The sequence below is a fragment of the Lycium barbarum genome, chromosome 8 (assembly GCF_019175385.1).
Source record: "Lycium barbarum isolate Lr01 chromosome 8, ASM1917538v2, whole genome shotgun sequence".
NCBI lineage: Eukaryota > Viridiplantae > Streptophyta > Magnoliopsida > Solanales > Solanaceae > Lycium > Lycium barbarum.
This window is the reverse complement of record NC_083344.1, coordinates 98,826,212-98,844,434: the sequence shown is the minus strand read 5'-3', so window position 1 is coordinate 98,844,434 and position 18,223 is coordinate 98,826,212. Positions and strand designations below refer to the sequence as shown.

The window sequence follows — 18,223 nt, the reverse complement described above, 5'->3', positions numbered from 1 at the left end:
AATTTTCTGACTATCCACTCTGATTCCTTCATCAGACACAATGTGACCAAGAAAGGCCATTGAGCTCAACCAGAACTCACACTTTGAGAACTTCGCATACAACTTGAGACCCTTCAAAGTATGCAATATTTTTCGCAAATGCTCAGCGTGCTCCGCTTCTGAACGAAAATACACCAGGATATCCTCGATAAGTACAATCATGATCACATCCAAGAAAGGCCAAAATACAGTGTTCATTAAAGTCGTAAAAGCCGTTGGCGCGTTCGTCAATCTGAAGGACATCACAAGGAATTCAAAATTCCCTCTCGTCCGGAAGGCGGTTTTAGGAAGGTCTTCCCCTTTAAATCGCACCTGATGGTAACCAGATCTTAAATCGATCTTTGAGAAACATTTGGCACCTTGAAACTGATCAAATAAATCATCAATTCCGGGAAGAGGGTATTTATTCTTGATAGTCACTTTATTAAGCTGCCGGTAGTCAGTACACATCCTCAACGATCCGTCTTTCTTGCGCACAAATAATATCGCCGCACCCCAAGGTGAAGTACTGGGCCTAATGAAGCTCTTCTCTAATAAATTCTCAAACTGCACCTTCAACTCCCGCAGCTCGGTAGGATACATACAATAAGGAGGGATGAATATGGGCTAAGTGCCCGGGTAGCATAACAAGAAGCTAACCAGTCTATGCCCATAATAGCATCAAAGTCAATCATTTCAAGTTCCACCAGATCCGTGAATGAATCGTGGCCACATATCTCCACTAAACAGTTATGATAAACTCGTCTTGCGATAACGGGCTCCCCTACAGGGGTAGAAACTGTGAAGGGTTTGCGTAAGGACTCCGGCGTAATGTTGAACTTGTTAGCAACAAAGGGAGTGACATAGGATAACGTAGAGCCTGAATCTATCAATGCATAAAATCATGAAAACATACTGATAAGGTACATGTCACAACATCTGGATATGGCTCAAGATCCTGTCATCCAGTCAACGCATAGATGCGGTTCTGACCGCCACCTGAACTAGATGTTGGACCTCTAGCTCTACCTCTGTCGGCTGAAGTCTGAGGACCCTGCCCTGGAGGGGTATTTATGATGAAAAACCTGCTACAGATCCAGTCGGCTGTGCTGCGCCACCCCTGCATCGCGACGGACATTCCCGCATAATATGATCAGGCTGCCCACAAGTATAACATACACCCAAGTCCTGACGGCATGGCCTAAAACGCGCCTTGCTGCACTGATCACAACGAGGCACTGGAGACCAATGTACTGTGAGCCTGATGCCTGCGAACCCTGATCGGGCCCAGAATAAGTAAAGTGATCATTACGCGGCCCCCAAAACTGGGGAGGTGCACTGGCCGCTGAAGGATTTGTGCGTCTAGAAGTCTGTGGCCCAAAACAACCCTGCAAATCCCCAGAATACCCTGCAGACCTCGCCCTCTTATGTTGACTCCTATCACCATCTTGGTCTGCTCGTTGATGTCTTTTACGATCTTCGAAGTTCTGACAATAAGTTTGTATGCGAGATATATCCATACCATCCTGTAGTAAGGCTGTAATGCAATCACTAATCAAATGCGGTCTGAGGCCAATAACGAATTGATGCACCCGATCCTCCATTTTAGCTACTATAGAAGGTGCGTACCCAGCCAAGGAATCAAATCGAAGACTGTACTCCCGCACGCTCATATTTACTTGGCGGAGTTTCAAGAATTTATCAATCCTCGCTCGTCAGATCTCTTCAGGTAGATAATGATTCAAACAGGCCTTAGTAAACTCGGACCATACCGTTGGCGGGGCATTAGGTCCTCTGGACTAGTCCCAAGATTCATACCATAGCACCACCACATCTCGCGGTCTATAAAATGTCAATTCCATATAATCAGTATCCGAAGCATGCATTACCCCCAAAGACCTGCTATATGATCTACAAAGTCCAGAGGGTCTTTTTTTGGATCAGATCCAGTGAATACCGAAGGATACAGGTTAATAAAGTCACTAACTCTGGAGCTTACGGCCCCATCTGGAAGGCCAGCCTAGCACTGGGCCTGAGCAACTACAAGTCTAGTCAATAACTGGACAGCATGCCGCATGTCCTGATCGGAAATAGCAAGGGGAGGAGTTGGAGGTTCTAGGGCTCTCCTGAGCTCTTCTTGTCAGGACCCGGCTAGGGGCCGCGACGGGTACCCGGGGCTAACCACCGAGCATCGTTCGTAATATTACTTTCCAGACTCATTCAACAATCATTTATCGATTTCATGCTTATTTTACAAAAGAAACTACTTTCCATTTCAAAACATAATGCTTTTATAAAACAACATATAAAGATACATTTACACAAAATCCGCGTCGTGAAACCACATGACCCACATTGAGTATTTACGAGCCTCTAAGAGACGATATCTACAATTGTACACAAAATAATCATCGTAGGCACCTCCGGGACAATGGAGTGCTTTCAGTCAGCTAACGGCCTTTAAGAATCCGGAGCAAGATCACCTCCCTGTCTACCTGTGGGCATGAACACAGCGTCCAAAGAAAACAGACGTTAGTACGAATATTGTACTGAGTATGTAAGGCAGGAATGAAATAAACAAACATAATAGAGAGATCATGGGTCATGAGATAAGGATACAACCTGCTCAAGTGTCATAAGCAATCGTATTACTTTCATATTTCACATTTCACATAATCATAATATACATGTTGTCACATCCCATACATCATCACGTACATCATCATATGCATCATCATATCATAATCTGTATCGTCACCCGCGTTCGGGTAACCCTCATATGCCGCCCACTAGTGGTGATCGTGCCCGGCCCTCTAGGCGCGGTGTAAACATAGCAGCCCGCATTAGCGGTGACATGCCCGGCCATATAGGCGCGGTGGAATCGTATCATCACAACATCAATCATAACACGTCATTATTATACATCTCATGCCATAGCATTATGTTATCATTTCTTAGTGTTCCATGTATCCCATAGTTATATTACAAGTTAGCATTATTCGTCATCTTCGTGTCATAGTATACATTAGCATTAAGAGCACACATTAGGCTTTGAGACAACCACACTATGTCGGGGTGACGTAAGGTCGTGAACCCCCGAGTGTATTATGGACCGTTATGAGTATCATGCCTCGCCTTGAAGGAAGTAAAACATAAGGCGAGTGTTAACAATAATGACATCATTAGCATTGTAGGAACATCGTTTCACAATTTCTCGAACCTCTATACTCTAGCTCATTATCATCATTATCATGCTCATAGGTGATTCTATATATGGAAGGACTCACGAGCTTCAACTTGTAGAAGAATTATGGAAAACTTGAAAGATTCATGCCTTTTGAAAGAAGAGTTAAGCCTCACATACCTTTCTCGTTTAAGCAATCTAGCGTTCGCTTATTCTTCTTCAATGTCGTGTCTCTACCTTCAAAAGAGGATTCGTACTAACATTAGTCAATCAACCATAAGAACGCACTACTAATTCTAGAGAAAATTGGGCAGCACTTCCTTTGTTTATACTACTGTTCCCGTATTTCATATCAACTCCCAAACATCTACAACACAACTCACAATATCACAAGCAACAATCATCATTTATATACTTTAGGCAAAATCCACCATTTCTCTCCAATTTCTTCACATTTATGGTTATAGGTTCGCTATCGTATTTTCCCACGTATCACACTTATCTCATGGTCTACATATCATTTATAACGTATTCATACTCACAACACCCTAACATTCATGATTCAATTCAACTACCATTCAAACAGGACACTATTCACTCTTGAATGACCCATTTGCTATGCTTCTCTACAAGTCGGGTACCTTAACCTTCCAATACCTTAAACAACATGTAATGGTCATGAAACTTACCTTGGATGATGGTTGAACAAGCCTTGAGTGGAGTTTCCCTTCTAGCACCAAAACCCTATTTTCTCTCTTTTGGTTTTCCTTGAGGAAGATGAACTTTACTTGGGTTTCATACACTTTGATTCATGGATTTTGTGTTATTGATCATGGATTTCCCTTGATTTTTCATGTGGATGAATGTTAGAGAGGGTTCTAGAGGTTTTCTTGGCCAAGAATGATGAAAAAATGTGATTTTGGTCGAGTTGGGTATATTTAAAGTGGTCTAGAAAATTCTGGACCGACACAACATGCGGCACGCTTTGCGAGACGCAAAGCATGCTCTGCGAGCCGCATGTTTGGTCGCAAATCTTTCCAGCTGACCAACTTCCACTGGCACACTTTGCGGTTAAACTGCATGACCGCATGTCGTGTTTGCGGGCCGCATATTGCGCCAGAATGTGATATTTCGCCCCCAAACTGTCTGTCGTAGAATGGACATAACTTTTGATCCCGATATGATGTGAGGGCCCACGACCTATGGTTGGAAATCTCTTTCAATTATCTAAAACTTTCATTCTTGGTGTTTTCCCGAATTCCAACTTTATAATAGCGCTTTGGCCCCTCCATACCAAATCATCCGAAAATGTTCCTTAACTCGCCCTTTTGGATGGCTTATGCCCATATTTTGCTTATGGGTCCTTCTTGAAACTTTCTTGACACTTCATTACCAATATAAAGGACATTATAATCCTTCTCCAAAATTTCATTAAGACATCATTGATTCGATACTCGTATTTCTTGCCCGACACACAACATATACCTTGCTTTCCTTAACAACTTACGTCTCCTACCTCAAATGTCCTTGAAATCTCATTTAGAATCATTAAATATTATTTCTTACTTATAAAAACATCGTATGCATCATGCCCTTTGTCAGTCAATTCACTGTGCATGAACGAATTTTTTTTTTCGAGGTGTAACATTCTCCCCCCCTTGGGAACATTCGTCCTCGAATGTTAAACTATTCGGAATTCTACGAAAATTTCGCCAGAGTTTCCCCTGTAATATGACACTACTAACCTGCCACAACAACCCATAATATCATCGCCTCACAGGGCTACATAACAATAGCAACATATCTATGGCCACACACGACCAATAACATAAAAATTAAAGTATATGTACCTTACCTCATTGGCGTTTCATCTTGGATTTCTCCTGGGGGTTGGAATAAGTGCGGATACTTAGACTTCATACTCTCTTCCGCTTCCCAAGTCATTTCTTCCCGATTGTTGTTCCGCCACAGGACCTTAACTGAAGCTACCTCTTTGTTTCGAAGCTTTCGCACTTGCCTATCTAAGATGGTAATAGGCACCTCTTCATAAGTTAGCTTTTCCGTTATTTGCACATCATCTATCAGGACAATCTTTGTGGGATCTCCAACACACTTGCGGAGCATCGAAACATGAAAGACTGGATGAACTGATTCAAGCTCCGAAGGCAGTTCCAATTCATAGGCTACCTGTCTCACCTTGCGGATGATTTTGTAGGGTCCGATGTACCTCAGACTTAGCTTCCCTTTCTTACCAAATCTCATCACCCCTTTCATTGGCGACACTTTCAAAAATACCCAATCATTAATTTGAAACTCTAAGTCTCGTCGGCGGTTGTCTGCATAGGACTTTTGGCGACTTTGAGCTGTCAACAACCGATCTCGGATCACCTTGACCTTTTCTACTGCTTGTTGGATCAATTCAGGGCCTATTAATTGTGCTTCTCCTATTTCGAACTATCCGATTGGAGATCTACATTTCCTTCCATATAACGCTTCATACGGAGCCATTTGTATACCAGAATGATAGCTATTATTGTAAGCAAATTCGATAAGGGTTAAATGCTCGTCCCAACTACCACCGAAATCCAGTAGACATGCTCGTAGCATATCTTCTAAGGTCTGAATGGTATGCTCGGCTTGTCCATCAGTTTGCGGATGAAATGCCGTGCTAAACTTCACTTGCGTGCCGAAACCTTCTTGGAAAGACTTCCAGAACTTAGCTGTAAACTGTGCTTCTCTATCTGTGATAATGGACAATGGAATACCATGGAGTCGCACAATTTCTTTGAGATACAACCTCGCATAGTCTTCTGCTGAGTACGTGGTTCTGACTGGGAGAAAATGGGCTGCTTTTGTCAGCCTATCCACGATCACCCATATAGAATCATATTTACCACGAGAGCGAGGAAATCCCACGATGAAATCCATGTTGATCACTTCCCATTTCCAAGTAGGTATCTCTATCGCTTGCAATAAGCCTCCCGGCTTTTGATGCTCAACTTTCACTTCTTGGCAATTTGGACATTGTGCCACAAATTTTCCTATGTCTCTCTTCATGTCATCCCACCAATACATCATCTTGAGATCATGATACATTTTAGTTGAACCCGGGTGAATGAAATATCGAGAACAATGTGCTTCTTCTAGAATTCGTCGGCGTAAATCCGCCACATTCGGCACACATAACCTGCCTCGGTATCTAAGGACCCCATCCATGGAAACTTCAAACGGAGACTTTTCCTTCCCATGAGATGTGTCTCTATGACGACATAACTGAGGATCTTCATACTGTCGTTCTTTCACTTCCATATCCAAGGACGAAATTGTGGAATCATTGATACTAATCCCTGCATCACTCGAATCAATTACACGCACTCCAAGGTTAGCCAATCGGTGAAGTTCTTGAACCATCTCCTTCCTTTCCGGAGGGACTTCGCATAAACTGCCCATTGATCGGCGGCTAAGTGCATCGGCTACTACATTCGCCTTCCCGGGGTGGTATAGGATATTAACATCATAATATTTTAATAATTCTAGCCACCGCCTTTGTCGCAAGTTCAATTCCCTTTGCTTGAAAATGTACTGGAGGCTCTTGTGATCTGTATAGATATCAACGTTCACACCGTACAAATAATGTCTCCACATTTTTAAGGCATGAATGACCGCTGCCAATTCAAGATCATGAGTCGGATAATTCTTTTCATGTTTTCGCAATTGTCGCAAAGCATATGCAATAACCTTGCCATGCTACATCAATACGCATCCCAATCCGACACCCGAAGCGTCACAATACACAACATAACCATCTGACCCTTCTGGAAGTCTTAAAACTGGAGCTGAGGTCAACCTGTTTTTCAACTCTTGGAAACTACGTTCTCAAGCATCACTCCATTGAAACTTAGCTGATTTCTGGGTTAACTTTGTCAGTGGGGCTGAAATAGATGAAAAGCCCTCTACAAACCTTCTATAATAACCTGCCAAACCCAGAAAGCTACGAACTTCTGTGGGCGTCGTAGGCCTTGGCCAAGTCTTCACAACTTCTATTTTCTGAGTGTCGACTCGGATGCCATCACTTGAAATAACATGGCCCAGAAATGTTACCGAATTCAGCCAGAACTCACACTTTGAAAATTTCGCATATAATTCCCGGGCTCGAAGAATGCCAAGAACAATTCTCAGATGATCTGCATGTTCCGATTCGGTGCGAGAATACACCAGAATATCATCAATAAATACTATCACAAACAGGTCTAAGAGAGGCCTGAATACGTTGTTCATCAAATTCATAAATACAGCCGGAGCATTAGTCAACCCGAATGACATCACTCGAAATTCATAGTGGCCATCTCTCTAACTCTCACTTGATGGTAGCCCGACCTCAAATCTATTTTTGAAAACCACTTAGCGCCTTGCAATTGATCGAATAGGTCATCAATCCTTGGAAGAGGGTATCTGTTCTTTATCGTCACCTTGTTCAATTGCCTATAGTCAATACACATTCGTAGAGAGCCGTCTTTCTTTCTCACAAACAAGACCGGTGCTCACCACGGTGATGAACTGGGTCTTATGAATCCCTTCTCGAGCAAGTCTTTCAACTGTGCCTTTAGCTCTTTTAATTCTGCCGGAGCCATCCGATAAGGAGGGATAGAAATAGGCTTTGTCTCCGGCAACACATCAATAGCGAAATCAATCTCTCTTTCTGGTGGAAGACCTGGAAGTTCATCCGGGAATACGTCTAGAAATTCATTCACCACCGGAACTGACTGAAAAGTTGGCAGTTCTGCCGTGGTATCATGAACCCGAACTAAATGATAAATATAGCCCTTGGCTATCATCTTCCTCACCTTGAGGTAGGAAATAACCTACCCTTTGGCGATGCTGCATTACCCTTCCATTCAAGCACGGGCTCTCCCGGAAATTGGAATCGAACCACCTTTGTGCGGCAATCAACATTTGCATAACACGAGGCCAACCAATCCATGCCCATGATTACATCGAAATCTACCATTTTTAGCTCAATCAAATTAGCTTTGGTCTGACAATCACATATCACAATGACACAATTTTTATGCACTTGCCTTGCTGCTATCACGGGTTCACCAACCGGAGTGAGTACCTCAAAGGGTTTAATTGACTCGGGTTTCACCCCAATACAACCAGCAACATATGGAGTAATATAAGAGAATGTAGAACCCGGATCTATCAACGCATACACATCACGAAAGAATATAGACAATATACCTGTGACCACATCCGGAGAGGACTCGAGATCCTGTCATCCAGCTAAAGCATACACATGGGGCTAAGTGACACCTGAAGTAGATGCTGCCCCTCGGCCTCTACCTCGGCCTGCTGTCATCTGGGGAGTCTGCCCTGTCGGGCGTGCTGATGAAGAACCCGCTGCTGAGCCCGTGGGCTGAACCCCACATCTACCATACCGTGAGGGACAATCTCGCATCAAATGCCCAGTCTGCTCACAAACATAACAACCATCAGTGTCCTGAAGACATGGCCCTGAGCGTAATTTGCGGCACCAACTACATCGTGGAACTGGGGGTCTCCCCTGACTATAATCACCCTCGAACTGGAAACCTGAAGCCCTCGAACTCTGACCCTGCCCCGAACGAAAGGAGCGGTCACCCCTTTTATCTGGAAATCTGGGAGGTGCGCTAGTCACTGATTGGCCTGAATGTCGGGAATAAGCCTGCCTCGATCCCCCTCTATAATCACTGCCTGTGCCCATAGATCTAGCCCTTTTGCTTTGTCTTCTATCACCGTCGCGATCGCCCCTTTGTTGTTGTCGCCCCACTAAATTCTGAGCATGGGCCTGTATCCGGGAAATGTCCATCCCGTCTTGCAAAGAAGCCGTCAGACAGTCTCTGAATAAATGTGGCCCCAAACCACTCACAAATCTATGTACCTGATCTCCCATGTCGGCCACCATGGTCGGAGCATATCTAGCCAAGGAATTGAATTGCATGTTATACTCCCGGGCACTCATGTTTCCTTGCCTCAAATTCAGAAATCTATCCGCTCTAGCTCGGAGGACCTTGGGTGGCAAATAGTGACGAATAAAAGCATCCACGAACTCTTGCCAAACCGGAGGAGGCGCGTTCTCTCCTCTTGATAATACCCAATTGTTATACCATAAAACTGCCACATCCCGGAGTCTATAAGATGCCAACTCCACGGATTCGGTTTGGGAGGCATGGACAATCTTCAATGTCCTCAACATTTCATCTATAAAACCTTGTGGGTCTTCCTCCGACTTTGACCCGAAGAACTGCGGAGGGTTTAGACTCATAAAATAACGGGCCTTAGTACTTGCTGCCCGGTCGCTTGAACCCACATTCTGTCATTGTGCCTGTGCGGCAACCAATTGTGTCAATAGCTGAATGGCCTCGGTCATTTGTTGACCCGAAGCAACCGGCGGAGGAATTGGAGCTGGGGCTCCTCCTTGCTCTTCCACATTAGGCGGGGTAGAAGAAGAAGTGGGAGTGGTATGCGAGGAAGTAGCACTCTGAGCCTCGCTATGTCCCAACTCAACTGCAGGTTCTCGGTTGGTGCCTTCACCGGCGGCATTTAATATTGTGTGGATTTGCTTCTTTCTTGGCCACATCGCTGAAATCATAACGCACAATTAGAATAAAGGGGATCTTACATTATGGCTCTATCGCACGATCTATGAAAAGAAAGATGGTCATTTTTCCTAAATGCTCTGTAGCCTCTTGTTTATTAGCGTGGCGCGCAACACACCATAAACAAGTTTCTACTAGACACGGCTCGTAGACACTTCCTAGGACGAACTGATCTGATACCACTTTTATCAGGACCCGACTAGGGGCCGCGACGGGTACCCGGGGCTAACCACCGAGCACCGCTCGTAATATTACTTCTCAGACTCATTCAACAATCATTTATCGATTTCATGCTTATTTTACAAAAGAAACTACTTTCCATTTCAAAACATAATGCTTTTATACAACAACATGTATAGATACATTTACACAAAATCCGCGTCGTGAAACCACATGACCCACATTGAGTATCTACGAGCCTCTAAGAGATGATATCTACAATTGTACACAAAATAATCATCGTAGGCACCTCCGGGACAATGGAGTGCTCTCAGTCAGCTAACGGCCTCTAAGAATCTGGAGCAAGATCTCGTCCCTGTCTACCTGTGGGCATGAACACAGCGTCCAAAGAAAACGGACGTCAGTACGAATATTGTACTGAGTATGTAAGGCAGGAATGAAATAAACAAACATAATAGAGAGATCATGGGTCAAGAGACAAGGATACAACCTGCTCAAGTGTCATAAGCAATCGTATTACTTTCATATTTCACATTTCACATAATCATAATATACATGTTGTCACATCCCATACATCATCACGTACATCATCATATGCATCATCATATCATAATCTGTATCGTCACCCGCGTCCGGGTAACCCTCATATGCCGCCCACTAGTGGTGATCATGCCCGGCCCTCTAGGCGCGGTGTAAACATAGCAGCCCGCATTAGCGGTGACATGCCCGGCCATATAGGCGCGGTGGAATAGTATGTAGCCCGCATTCGCGGTGACATGCCCGGCCATATAGGCGCGGTGGAATCGTATCATCACAACATCAATCATAACACGTCATTATTATACATCTCATGTCATAGCATCATGTTATAATTTCTTAGTGTTCCATGTATCCCATAGTTATATTACAAGTTAGCATTATTCGTCATCTTCGTGTCATGGTATACATTAGCATTAAGAGCACACATTAGGCTTTGAGACAACCACACTATGTCGGGGTGACGTAAGGTCGTGAACCCCCGAGTGTATTATGGACCGTTATGAGTATCATGCCTCGCCTTGAAGGAAGTAAAACATAAGGCGAGTGTTAACAATAATGACATCATTAGCATTGTAGGAACATCATGTCACAATTTCTCGAACCTCTATACTCTAGCTCATTATCATCATTATCATGCTCATAGGTGATTCTATATATGGAAGAACTCACGAGCTTCATCTTGTAGAAGAATTATGAAAAACTTGAAAGATTCATGCCTTCTGAAAGAAGAGTTAAGCCTCACATACCTTTCTCGTTTAAGCAATCTAGCGTTCGCTTATTCTTCTTCAATGTCGCGTCTCTACCTTCAAAAGAGGATTCGTACTAACATTAGTCAATCAACCATAAGAACGCACTACTAATTCTAGAGAAAATTGGGCAGCACTTCCTTTGTTTATACTACTGTTCCCGTATTTCATATCAACTCCCAAACATCTACAACACAACTCACAATATCACAAGCAACAATCATCGTTTATATACTTTAGGCAAAATCCACCATTTCTCTCCAATTTCTTCACATTTATGGTTATAGGTTCGCTATCGTAGTTTCCCACGTATCACACTTATCTCATGGTCTACATATCATTTATAACGTATTCATACTCACAACACCCTAACATTCATGATTCAATTCAACTACCATTCAAACAGGACACTATTCACTCTTGAATGACCCATTTGCTATGCTTCTCTACAAGTCGGGTACCTTAACCTTCCAATACCTTAAACAACATGTAATGGTCATGAAACTTACCTTGGATGATGGTTGAACAAGCCTTGAGTGGAGTTTCCCTTCTAGCACCAAAACCCTATTTTCTCTCTTTTGGTTTTCCTTGAGGAAGATGAACTTTACTTGGGTTTCATACACTTTGATTCATGGATTTTGTGTTATTGATCATGGATTTCCCTTGATTTTTCTTGTGGATGAATGTTAGAGAGGGTTCTAGAGGTTTTCTTGGCCAAGAATGATGAAAAAATGTGATTTTGGTCGAGTTGGGTATATTTAAAGTGGTCCAGAAAATTCTGGACCGACACAACATGTGGCACGCTTTGCGAGACGCAAAGCATGCTCTGCGAGCCGCATGTTTGGTCGCAAAGCTTTCCAGCTGACCAACTTCCACTGGCACACTTTGCGGTTAAACTGCGTGACCGCATGTCGTGTTTTCGGGCCGCATATTGCGCCGCAAAGTGCGCCAGAATGTGATATTTCGCCCCCAAACTGTCTGTCGTAGAATGGCCATAACTTTTGATCCCGATATGCTGTGAGGGCTCACGACCTATGGTTGGAAAGCTCTTTCAATTATCTAAAACTTTCATTCTTGGTGTTTTCCCGAATTCCAACTTTATAATAGCGTTTTGGACCCTCCAACTAGATCATCCGAAAATGTTTCCTTAACTCGCCCTTTTGGATGGCTTATGCCCATATTTGGCTTATGGGTCCTTCTTGAAACTTACTTGACACTTCATTACCAATATAAAGGACATTATAATCCTTCTCCAAAATGTCATTAAGACATCATTGATTCGATACTCGTATTTCTTGCCCGACACACAACATATACCTTGTTTTCCTTAACAACTTCCATATCCTACCTCAAATGTCCTTGAAATCTCATTTAGAATCATTAAATATTATTTCTTACTTATCAAAACATCGTATGCATCATGACCTTCGTCAGTCAATTCACTGTGCATGAACGAATTTTTTTTTTCCGAGGTGTAACACTTCTGGAGCTAGCGGAGTCGACGAGGTCCGAGACGGTGTCACACTATGGGCCTCGCTCTGCCCTGCACTAATGAATGACACCTAACTGGTACCTTCTCCCACAGCCGTATCCAGCCTCCTGCGGGCCGTTTTCTTTCGAGTTGACGACATCGCTGAAAGTGTAAACAAAATAAGGATTAGGAAATTGCTTTCTTATGACTTAGCTCTATCGCACGATCTAGATCATGAAAGAAAGGTAACATCCTAAATGCCCTATAGCCTCCTGACTATAGATATGGTGCACAAAATACCGATAATCAGGACTCTACTAGACACGGCTCATGGAAATCCCTAGGACAGATCTGCTCTGATACCAAATTTGTCACACCCCCGAGCCATAGGGCATGACGGGCACCCGGCTTACCGGCCGAGTACCACCTGGACATGTAATCATCAGGGACCTGCTTATAATAACTAGAGGAGACAATATGACATGACAAGAATACAACAAGAAACATCTCCAAGCATAAAAGGCCTAATTCAACATAACATAGATATATATACAATCCCACAAGGTTGTCCCTGATAGCTACACAGATACCGTACAACCAACGAGACCACAACAACAGTACTAACTAATACAGCCAGCAAGGCCACATATGACATATATACATACGATACTTGTCTATGAGCCTCTAAGAGTGTGCATACATAACATAAAGGTCGGGACAGGGCCCCGCCATACCCAAAATATACATAAGCATATACATAGTGGTATACCCAAAAGACTAGGCAAGTCCGGAACAAGTGGACCGACTATCCACTGGTCAAGTGCAACCTACTGGGAAGGTCCTCCAAGCTCTATCGCATGAAATGCAGTGTCCCAAGCAATGGGACATTAGTACGGATAGAAGTACTGAGTATGTAAGGCAGGCATAGGAAATAAAGGCAGTGAAATAATTATAAGTAAAAGGGAAACAACCTGTAACCTGAGTTGCCACGAGGGCATATGATATGCATGTTGTAATTTGAAAACGAGTATACATAATATATATAGCCATATCATCATCAAGCCGCTCTTTGGGGCTAACATCATCATAACGTACCCAACTACAGTGGTGTGCACAATAGGTGTCGTACCCGGTCGACTATAGTGCGGCTCAATGTAGTAAAATAGATACACACACACACAATATATATATATATATATATTGTGTGTGTGTGTGTGTATATATATACACATATATATATGTATATATATATATATATGTGTGTGTGTGTGTGTGTGTGTGTATATATATGTGTGTGTGTGTGTGTGTAGGTATACACACACACACACATATATATATATATGTGTGTATATATATGTATGTATACATATGTATATATATACATAAAATGAACAGTAATTTTTTTTAAATTTTTTTTTTTTATCTTAATCTGGACTTTGTCCAGTCACAAAATTTGTTATACTGTTCATCTCTTTCTCTTAACCTTTATTCTTAATAACAGTCTTCTTTAACCACACCCCGGTAACCACGGCCAACATCGTCCTTTATCATTTGGACATTAAAACGGCCTCTTTAAAACCTAGGAATTTACAGGTTAATCCATCGAGGTTATTAAAAAGTTAAGAGAATAACCATATAATAAGAATAACAAATTCATGATGATAAGGAAGCAATGCATGATGGACTCATGAAGTAACACACTGAACCCTTCGGAGTGACGTAAAGTTGGTAACCTCCAAATACGTTACGTGAGCTACTCATCAACACAAGTTGTCATAAGAAGTAGAAGATATCCACCCACATAATATAACATTATAGAATGGGAACAAGGACTCAAGAATAGCTACGTTTCATTGGAATGAAAGACTTGCAGCATTTTAGTAACTAAGAGTAGAGTCATTTTTGGACACACATTCGTTTTCGTTACATTACCGGATTCTTGTAAAAAAAGGAGAGGACAAGCCTTACATACCTCGTTATGCTCTGCGTCAATCCTATCCCCTAGCTTGACTAGCGTCTAGACCTATAACAATAATAACGCCTTCCGTTACGCCAAGTATATACGCTGTATATCATGTATATATTACGTATATCAAAAGACAACTTGTTTTGTAATGATTCGGACAACATTTTCTCTGTTTCTACTACTTCCCTTAAGTTCACAACATTCAGGATAACATCAACCAACCTCAATTCTCCATTTCTAGCCTTAAAAGATCATACATATTATCTAAAAACAATCCAGCAACTACAACGATCCATATTTGACTTCACCGCCAATTTGCAGATTACTACCTCCACAACCAAACCAAGACTTAAATATACTCAAACACATCAGGAAAAAGGAAAAATATTACCTCAGTAGGCGGAGAACAACCTTCACTTGCACTCTAGAGCTCTTCCAATTCTTGTTGAAATCTGGAACCATTTCCAACATAAGTGCTTGGCTTGAGCTTCAAAATTTAACGTCAAAGCTAAGAAAAACCCCTTCAAAATGGGTTCTCCAAGGAGATGGTTGCTGCCCACGTTTTGCCTCCCAAATTAGTGAATAAAAAGGAGATGTCTTCAGAAATTCTTGAAGAAAGGTTGATGGTTATGTTAGGGTAACAGGTACCAAATTCTGGAATGAAATTTTTGAGTGTATTCACCTTTTAGTGGCTTGTGGAGCCACATTACTACCATATATAAGGGAGAATTCCCAACTTTTGCAGTCCTCGCTTTATTTTTTTCCTTCATTTTACTCCCAAATGAAGCTTTAATTACTTTAAAAGTTATCACAAATTTTGGTAAATTTGAATTACTCTATGGGCCTTTTAATGCTACAAAGAGTGATAATATGTAAAAGGTGATACTGACATTACAAAAATCTAGTTTTCAACAAAATTTAATTATTTTTATCCATTTTAGTTTTACCCCTAATTGAAGCTTTAATTAGCTTGCTAGTTCTCACCTATTTTGATAAATTTAAATAACTATATGGGCTTTTTAATGCTACAACGAGTGATGATGTGGAAAAGGTAATAGTGACACTACAAAAAAAAAAATCTATTTGTTCAACCAAATTTAAAATTTTTGTTATCTTTCTTTTAGGTGGAAATGATTATTAAACTTGTTTCAAATTATTCTTTTCCTATAAAATTTATTATAGACAAGTTAAAAAAATTCGTGACATTCTCTTTCTACCTTAGTACATGCTTAATTATTAAATTAAAAATTATTTTTATATATAGCTAAAAATATTTGAAAAAAGTAATACATACACGTTTAAGAAATTACAACATAAATTTCTTTAAAAATAAATTAAATTAAGAAAAAGACATCATTTCCTCACATGCTTTTTTTGAGAAAAAGGAGTGATTAAAGTAAGAAAAATAAATAATTTCATTAACTTTTCAGTTCCTTTTTTATGATTTGATTTGAAGGAACATCTATAAAAGTATTTCGTCATATCAAAGACTTTTACTTATTTAATTTTAAATTTTATTTTTAATTATAAGTTAACTTCATTGACATCATCATACAACAATTTGTAGCATCAAATATTTCTTTTATTACTTGAAACCATAAATATTTTAATTTTTTCCAAAAATGGGTTACCCAATATAAGTTTAATTGAGAAAAAAATTAGTTAATTAGACATAAGGTAAAACTCAATTTTAATTAATAAAGACTTTAATTCCAAAAATTTCAGTATAATAAAAAGGAGAAGAAATTTGGTGCATGCATTTCTTTGAAAATAAAAAGGAAGTCTAAATATACTCTAAGAAAAATGTTGTTGCTAACTTACAAAACTTTTATATGATTCAATATTTTAAAAACATTGAGAAATTGTTGAACTACCATTACAAATAATATAGTGTTACAAAAATAAAACAAAAAACAAAAGTAGCAAACAAACACACAAAATATAAATATAAATTTTAATGTAGTTTGAGTCCAGACTCAGCACAGGCCAAGACACTAGTATACACATATATGTAATTATTATGACTCATATTGATGCTGATTGTAGTACCCCACGTGGCATTCACCGTTATTAGCAATTAGGACACTTGTCTTCTCCTAATTCCCCTTAATTACATCCCTGCATTTAATTAATTGTCCGCATAATTAATTTCTTGATTCCAGTTCACTTGAATATTAACCCCTTTAACACACTACACATACTCATTATCATGGCCATGTGATACAGCACTAGTTCGTAATTATCATACACCACTATATTACCTTCGGTCATCGTTGTTATATTTTAAAGATTAAATAATTTCGGGACTTCATTTTTTTATATACTAAGCTCTTGATCTGCATACTTGATATAACCAAATATTTTTATGGAGCTCGGGTCTATTTACTTATGTTGAGCGGTTCAGATCTAAGTTCGAAAGCATGAGATGTAACATCTCCAAAGCTCTCACGAAATGCCAAAATGAAATGAGTATGCTCCCTCAATGCAATCTGGAATGCGATTCTACAAGTCGAACCAAAGTGTCAATATTCATCCATGTATTCGTGTCTTTAACCATATTGTATCCCTTGTTATTTGATAAAGCACGTAGTAAGCTAGTTCATGTATTAAATTCAACATCAAGCAACTACAAGTACAACAAAGTAAACTCTCATGCCTGCTCAGTAAAAGATGATTGAACCACGAGCAAAAGTAGCTCTAAAAACTATTCAAGCTGTTTATTGGGCGTCTTCTCTAACTGTCTTAACACGCAAGTAAGGAAATTTCATCATGTCTAAGTTGAGAAGAAGTTTGCCTAAAGAAGGTAGATCATTACATATGGCATTTTTAGCTTTTATATTTAATTCAACAGAAATAATTTTTTTATATAATCAAGAAGGTTTTAATAGTTTTTTTTTTCAACGTTATTCATATTTTTAGATAATAACTGAATTTTTCATAACCAATAATCCATATTAAATTGTTACTATTTAATAAGGGTAATTTAGTAAAACTATTTCTTCTTTTAGGGGTAAGTGATTTTTTAAAGAGTGTACCCGAGCTAAAAGCATCATATAATATGGACCGGAGGAAGTATTAGATTATCCTTTACATTATTTATCATCATACATTTTGTTAAAGTTTAAGCAACTTTGGAGCCACATTTCCATTTTCAACTAGAGCATTTATTAAAACTTATTAAATATAATTACTCTCCCTCTTTTCCAATTTATGTGACTTTTCATTTTCCAAAAGTGAATTTGACTAAACTTTGAAGCTAAATTAAATTAGATCAACTTAATATTTTAAATTAAAATTTAAATATTTAAAAATTATACAAATTACTATAAATTGCATTTTAATTGAAAATTAATATTCTTAAGCATAAACTATGTATGAAGAACTAAACTAATTCTTGAAGTTCATTTAATGAATTTAGTTTATTTTTCTTAATTTCGTCTAAAACTAAAGCTTCAATCACCTCATTTAACTAGCATAAAC

The 18,223-nt window shown here is 40.1% G+C and overlaps 1 long non-coding RNA gene across 1 annotated transcript; it reads right to left on the bottom strand.

Moving 5' to 3' along the window:
* Positions 1-2,302: 2,302 nt before the first annotated feature.
* On the bottom strand, positions 2,303-15,479 carry LOC132605169 (uncharacterized). Its single transcript, XR_009569073.1, has 3 exons — positions 15,135-15,479; positions 14,750-14,800; positions 2,303-2,513 (listed from the first exon to the last, which is right to left on the bottom strand). It is a non-coding gene; the product is annotated as an uncharacterized LOC132605169 (long non-coding RNA).
* Between the last annotated feature and the right edge of the window lie 2,744 nt (positions 15,480-18,223).